Below are 8,253 nucleotides of genomic sequence, written 5' to 3'. Positions count from 1 at the left end.
TGTAAATGTGAGTCCTGAAGCTAAATCCTTGCTGAAATGGTTCTAAATGTGAGTCCTGAAGCTAAATCCTTGTTACAATGGTTGTAAATGTGAGTCCTGAAGCTAAATCCTTGCTGAAATGGTTCTAAATGTGAGTCCTGAAGCTAAATCCTTGTTACAATGGTTGTAAATGTGAGTCCTGAAGCTAAATCCTTGTTACAATGGTTGTAAATGTGAGTCCTGAAGCTAAATCCTTGCTGAAATGGTTCTAAATGTGAGTCCTGAAGCTAAATCCTTGTTACAATGGTTGTAAATGTGAGTCCTGAAGCTAAATCCTTGTTACAATGGTTGTAAATGTGTTCTGAAGCTAAATCCTTGCTAAAATGGTTCTAAATGTGAGTCCTGAAGCTAAATCCTTGCTAAAATGCTTGTAAATTGTGAGTCCTGAAATAACTATTAAATAAAATGATTCTAATATAAGTGCTGATATAATCCTAGATGCGCATAATTTAAGAATTAAGAAACGTAATAATTTTATTATTTTTTTACACGCTTAAAAAATAATTTCAAAAAGCACAAACACGTTAAAAGCGAAAGTAATCGTATAAAAAATTGCAGCGAATACTTTAGTAAATTTTAAAGTTGATTCAAACGACATTGCGTCATATCCGGTGAAATTTTGAATGCGATTGGCAAAACGATCATATTCTGCCGGATATGACGTTATCTGATACAGTTTTTTTTTAGTGTGACTTTCTGCCTTTGCTAGCATTTCTCATTCAGTATAAAATAGCCATTATATTGTCACGTGGATTCGTGAATAAAATATATAGGCCGTAAAACATCAAATTAGGTTAGGGGAAGAGAAGAAGAAGAAGAAAAAAAAATTAGATAAAATGTATATTAAATAGAAATTTCTGTTATTTAATGTCTTAAAAAAAACTTTGTTTTCCTTTCTGCTTTGTATTCTCTTAAAAGAAAATTCATTTCTGAATTTTCTAACTGATGGGCATATTAATTAAAATGGTAAATATCCAGCATTACTTTAAATTAAGGTATACATTTTCTCCCTAATAGAAGTCAGGTTACCTCTTAAATTCGGAATTTACCCGTAATTATCTCCCAAAAAGTCCCTTTAAAAATTGAGATTTTTCTCTAAAATCCCTTTTTAAAGGGCTCTGACAGAAGGACTAAACAAATTGCAATTTAGGGCCTTGCGTTATGGATCTATAGCTTAGGGCCTCACATCTTTATATGTATCATTATTTCTTATTGCATAGGGTCAAACTGGTTTTTTAAGGTGTTAGCTTTCAGTGGAACGTAAACTGCTCCTTTTCTTTTAATTAATAACTGGAATAGATTGATATTTTTACTATGAATATATAAATATTTATTACGTTATTTCTATATAATAATAGTTCTTATTTGTTTTTGTTTCTTACAAACTACAATGTAATGCTTGGAGATATTTGGATTCTTTCATCATTACATCTTAACTAGAAAATAATGATGTAATGATGAAAGAATTCCATGTGTATTTTTAGATATACCATATCAGGATGTTAGTTTCTTATGGTATATTTTATAATTATACTAGACAAATATTCTGTTTTATTTATAATAATAGCGTCATATCATTGATCTTCACGGAGATCAATGGCATAAAGTTTCTGCAAGAAGAGGGATTCTCATGTTTTTATTGATGGTATTTTAATTCAAGTGAAGTATTATCTTGTTTATTTGAATAAATTTTATGAAACAAATTACAACAAACACCTCTTTTCTAAGAAAACAAATTATATTTTAATTATGCCATTGATCTTCATGAAGATCTGTGGCTTAAGGTTTTATGCAAGATGGGGATTCTAACGTTTAAAGTCGACGGCATTTTGCTTCAAGTGAAATATTTTCTTATTTATTTAAATAAATTTCACGAAACAAATTACAATAGGCTCACCAGTGACCAAATGGATGAAACCACTAAACACTGGTGGTGTGAACCAACGACTTGTTTAGTGGTTCATCCACTAAACAAGTCGCTGGCCAAGTGATATTTTCCGGGTTTTCTTCACGTTTATAAATCACCTAAATAGGGGCCAATTCCTATAGAAAGTCTTCCCACGTGTCGCCCTGCCATATACAAACAAACAAACAATTACAACTTTTACTCTCTAAGAAAATAAAACTAAATTGTAATTTAATATCCGTGATTTCATCCCCTTCGAGTATAGTTCAAATTGAATTTTTTAACCTACAAATATTGCTCTGGTTTAAAAAAAAATATAATATACCTCGATGTAATAATTGCTGTGTATTTAAGCTGAGTTTACTCCCCCCTTTATTGAATTTTACTTCCTTTAATATTATTACTATTTCATCTCCAAATAAAAGTGAATATCAGGAATTATATACTGGAAATCTGAATAAGGAACTGTTTAAAGCGATGCATTTTCAGTTGAATGAATGCTATGTCAATAGTTAACTGGTAGAAAGACCTGAGAGTTGTGTTCTCCTCTTGGGAACCGAGTCTAATTAGTGTTCAAAAGAGCGGAAAGATTAACGAAATCGGCATGCTACTTTTGCTAATTCAAAAAGCTCAGATTGATATCTTGCATGGTTGCATTCTGGCGAATATCTTTAAATTGCATTTATAAAAATTCGAATAAATAAATATAATTTACTTTAAAATCTACGTAATGATATGCTGTTGGCAGATTTAAGTCCTTAAATAAATTTCATGTCCATTGTTTTAGTAATGGACATGAAATTTATTTAAGGGCGTGCGATTTTTTGTGTTTTTTTTTACACAATTTCAAGCTTAATAACTCCTATGCCTTTTGTCGAAAATTTCTGAAATTTTGCAGGGAGGTTTGTGTATTAGGTATATTGATGCTACTAAATTTTAGTGGTTATTGGTGGAGGGGTTGGGAAAATAGAGGGGATCGTGTCCCATATCTGGAGTGGGGTCGCGCTTAATAAAGATTTTACTCGTTATTAGCATTTACATATTTTTACAACTCATCTCTACCCTCAAAATTAAGCTTTCTGCCGTATTATAGTAATTAATAATATAAAAAGTTTTTAAATAAAATCTTATAACAGATGGCGCCACACGCAATTTGAACCTTTGTTTTTTGCCTGGAAAGTCACTCAACTCTTTGCTGGATTTTTTAATTTATTTCCTGCGAAGAAAGGTAAGAATTTGCTTTTCTCAGAGATTTAGTTTCATTTGTTTAGGGAGGATGTCTCCTGGGAGAACTTTTTAAGGGAAATTGCCCCCTATTTAAATGTTATAAATGTGAAGAAACCCGGAAAACTCCACGTGACGGCTCATTGGCGAGGCACGAACTCACGTTTAGTGGTTTTTATCTTCCACAGTTTATTCAAGTGAAAAGACATTAAGAATTGTAATATATTTTCAATACAAGAAATAAAATAATACAGGAAATGTAACAGAATGAACAATAGTTTTTGAAATCCCTGTAATTGTGAGATCCCTCTCACAAATGACTAGAGCACACCATTTGCCGAGTGAAAAAGAACCACCGAACACTGGACGTGGGTTCGTGCCTCACCAATGGGCTATCCAGCAGAATATTCTGGGTTTTCTTCACATTTTTAAAACCTAAATAGGACCAGAAAGTCCTCGTGTGAGCAATCATGGCTTCTATAGATTCCCGCAAACAAGACTTCCTTCTAAATACTTTCATGTATTTTCTTCTTGAAATACAAGAAATACAATGGAATGAATCATTTGTAATAAGTGTTTGAGGCCCCTGCAAATGAGGCCTTCTAATACGTGACTTCTCCTGTTACTTAAAACAGTGCCTAGCACACCTCTAAATATAAAAAAAATCATTAGAAAACATTAATTTCATTCCTGAATCATGTCCTTCCTACTCATTTTCTACTGTTGATTATGGTTTTAAAGGCGTGAAGTAACTTCGAATTTCTTTAACGAATAATTATTAATAACATTTAATTTTTCTGTAGCCGTTTTTAACCGGATGTAATATGTAAAAGATATATTTTTATTTTCGAATTTCCTGTAAATGTTAACTGCCATAGATTAACATGTCGAAGTCTTCTCCATGTCATAGAATTAACACGCAATCTGTCCTTCGTTTTTAAAGTTTTGCCGCATAAATAACATAATGATCATTATCAGAATTGAAGGTAAACTGCTTTATGGAAAAACAATACATAATAATTTCGTTTTGTGACGTCAATGTTACGCTAACACTGGATTTTCGTGATATATTCACGTTCCCGGTGTCTCAGGTTGTGTTTCCTCTTTCGAATTGTTCTCCTCACGACTCTTCCAGTAAATGAATAGGGACGTAATTTTCAAGAATGAATGGTGAATTTCTCCGTTTGAAAATTCCTCATTTATTATCACTATTTGTTTTTCTATTCAATACAATATTGAACAACGGTAAAATCAGTAAATACACCTGTTCAAACCGTTGAAATTATTTCTTGAAATCGTTTGTTTACTTAAAATCAGGTGATAGCTTTTAAATATAAAACAATTTCTTTCTTTCTTCACCGAGTGAGGAATCCTGAATCGGATCCAGCCTGGGGTTTTTTAAATATTGATTACATGTTTGTATTGATCGCTAAGAAAAATCTTGACGTTTTAATGTAATTTTATTATTAGAGCTCCTTAACACGTCTCTTGGTCAGTCTTTATAAAAAGTTGCACCCTTAATATGTCTCTAGAACAGCATCTTTCTGCTCTAGGAGTATCAAAAGATATGTTAAGGAGCATCTTTTTATAAAGAGCATCCTTCTTCTCTAGGTGCATCAAGTGGCATCTTAATATATTTAGTAGAAAGATTCATTTTCTGACGTTTAATTACAGCCGGAACTAATTGTGTTTTTATCACTTCATATCCTTTTTTTTGGATGATCCTATCAACATGTTCAAATTAAAAAGGGATTATTGGAAGAGAGAGGAGAGAGAGAGAGAGAGACAATCAATGCGCACTACTACAATAGCGTTTTAAGCTGAATTTATTAAAAATACAATTTAAATTTATTAAAATACATTTAGAAAACGTGATGTTGATACTTAAATACATTATCGTACGTAAATGATAGCTCAAAAGTCTGTTAACCGTGTTTTGTTTACTTGTTTACACTGTCAGTTTTGTAAAGTATATAAGTTTAAGTAGCAATGTATTCGAGAAAGGGAGAAATTCGGTATTTACAACAGTTAACTGACTTTTGGTCCACCCTATATTTGTTTCTTGATGATGATAATTTTTACTGTTGCAAATCTCAATATATTTGTTTATACTTATAGTACAGTAAAAAAAAAAAACCTGTTCAAAACGGAAACCTCAAAATACAGTCAAACTTCTGAACGACGGCCACTGACGGGAAGATAAAATTGTCCGTTATTGCAGGTTCGATCGTATATTGTTGATTCGTTCTATATAAAATAGGGTTGAATTAAGTTGTTTTTTCTGTCAAATAAAGTCTGTTTTTTTAATTTAATACTTGAGTTTTAGTAGTGTATATATATATATATATATATATATATATATATTNTTACCTTCATAACCTTTGCCCCTATGTTATTTTGAAAATTAAAAAATATTTACTTAATTTTTGAGTTAATTATTCTAAAAAAGAAACTGAAAATTTAAAGAAAGACTAATTTCACTGTATAATAAATTTGTTTGTTTAGATTCCTGCTAATTACTGATCAAACCTCTTACTTATATAGCTGTGTTCCTTTCTAATTTGCATCTGGATTGGTCGATTCAACTGATTAAGAAATAAATTAGACATACGTTTGGTGCTCTTCAGCTCACATCTTTCTTTTCTTGAAAAATTATGCTTCTAATTTTGAAAGTTTAGTTAATTCAAATGTTTTAAAATAAATTTAAATAACCAAAATATCAAATGTAAGCATATATTTTAGAGTTTATACCAGTTTTTAATAGTAAAGTTTATTTTAAAAATGAATGAATTTGCTTGAAGTTAAATGTATCATTAGTTAGAAGTTTAAATATAGTAATTTAATTAAAAATTTTATAAATTATTATATTATTCATGTGGAAGCGTTGTTAATAATATCAAAATATGACTTATTAATGTTTAATTTTATTGCCATAAGGGGATATTCTGTTGTCGTTATTGACGTTACTTAGGTTAATTACCATATATTAATTTTGTTCGAAATAAAATTACAGGATTTTTGAATAAAATCACATTTAATCTACCAAAATAGCGACATAAATATTTTTATTTTTGAATCCTATATCATTACCAGATTAGAAATACAGTATTTATAAGATGTAATGGAATGAAAATGGCTACTGTCAGATTTAATGAATTCTATTATGAAAAATGAAGTTCTTGATAGAAAACAGATAATTTATATTAATGTGGCTTAATTAGATTTATATTTATTTAGAAGTAACATAAAAATTTTAAGTACTTTTATCAGTTACAAGATAAGACAAGTAAACTATAAGATAAGGTCTGTTATAAAATACCGTGAATAAGCTAAATCTTTAGCTTATATATTAGCTATAGATTTAGCTGTATAAAAATTGACATTGAAAATTCAAATAGCATTTTAATTTCAACTATAAAATCAAATAAGACAATTATTCCACGTTACTTAGTTTTTACATATTTCATTCTTTATATCTCATTGAAGAGGTCGGCGGGGCCATTTGGCTCAAGTCCTAGACATTAATTCTTTGTATCTTATGTCATCTCTCTTGGATGAAGTAGGCCAATAGAAGTATTTTGACTGGACTCCTGACACAGAGGCACCAAAATTTAATGTCTTATGTAAAAAACATGACACTAAAGTAATATAAATTAAAATTTCTTTTGATAAGTGGTGAAAAGTCTAAATTATTGGTTTCATTCATATATTTTTATTGCTTTGTAAGAGGGGATGAGGTTCCAAATTTATGACTAGATCCAATTTATTTCTCTCAAGTCCCTGCATACAATACATAATTTAAAATACACACACATATATATATATATATATATATATCGTGAATGGTGAGATGTTGACCATTGGATAGTATTATAGATAAATTACTGATGTTCATTTTAATTTAATGTATTTAAATTCAATTTTATAAACAGAAAATGTAAATTTCAATACATTAAATGGAAAATGCTAAAATTATAATACAGTTGACCCGCCTGTAACACTGTTCATAATTCCGTTTTGTACGAATTCCATGTTGTACGAGTCACTTAGATTTTACAAATATGTGTGCCGGGCTGTGAACGGCTCACGTATTTGTAATATATAAGTGACTCGTACAACATGGAATTCATATAAAACGGAATAATCAACAGTGTTATATGGGGGTCGACTGTATGTAAAAGTAGATATAAAACTCTGTTAACAAGCTTTTTTAAAATGTTTTATAAATAAATATATCTAAAAGTCATAATTAAAACATTTTCTGAAATGATCCTGTTAATTTTATTAGACAATCCTTTTAAATTTGGTCATAATAAAGTTTCCAAGAAGGAGTAAAGCTAGAATAAATTTAAGAATTATGAGGAATTCTTTGTGATTTTTATTTATGTTTAATAGCAAAACAATTTTTCATATAAAATAATAAAGCTTTATAAATTTAGTAACTACAATGTCACTCCATAACATTCTTAAAATATTTCAAAAATTTTAATGAACTTAAACAATAAAAATTCATTGTTTAAGTTAAGTAAAAGGAAAAGAAAAATCAATATATGTTTTATTGTTTTTTAAATAATTTAATTTAGATATTTTTTAAAATTTATATATTGAATATTGAATGTTTTCTTATCAAAAAATTTAATTAATAAAAAAATAAAAATTTGATTATAAGATAAAGGCATCACAAAAGAAAATGGAGGATGTAAAAGTTGCTGTTGGAAAATTGACAGGTAAAATTAAAATTCAAAAATTTGAGTATAGAAGAATTTATTATATAAAACTTCAATAAATATTTAATTTAAAAAATAATAAAATTTATTTTCAAAAATCATAAATTATAAGTGTCATTTTAGAATAGATTTAATTTATTAGTAAGATAAATCTCTTCTAAACTTGTTCTAAATGTGAGTCCAGAAGCTAAATCCTTGCTATAATGGCTGTAAATGTGAGTCCTGAAGCTAAATCCTTGTTACAATGGTTGTAAATGTGAGTCCTGAAGCTAAATGCTTGCTATAATGGCTGTAAATGTGAGTCCTGAAGCTAAATCCTTGTTACAATGGTTGTAAATGTGAGTCCTGAAGCTAAAT

The 8,253-nt window shown here is 29.2% G+C and overlaps 1 protein-coding gene across 2 annotated transcripts in view; it reads left to right on the top strand.

The window, feature by feature from the left end:
* The window catches only part of LOC111639654 (FERM and PDZ domain-containing protein 4-like), a 169,350-nt gene that overhangs the window by 23,656 nt on the left and 137,441 nt on the right, over positions 1 to 8,253 (top strand). The window lies entirely within an intron of this gene.

This window comes from Centruroides sculpturatus, unplaced genomic scaffold (assembly GCF_000671375.1).
Source record: "Centruroides sculpturatus isolate CEXI.00-Female unplaced genomic scaffold, Cexi_2.0 scaffold212, whole genome shotgun sequence".
Classification (NCBI taxonomy): Eukaryota; Metazoa; Arthropoda; class Arachnida; order Scorpiones; family Buthidae; genus Centruroides; species Centruroides sculpturatus.
Note: the sequence above shows the minus strand (reverse complement) of the source record. Positions and strands in the feature narration are given on the sequence as shown.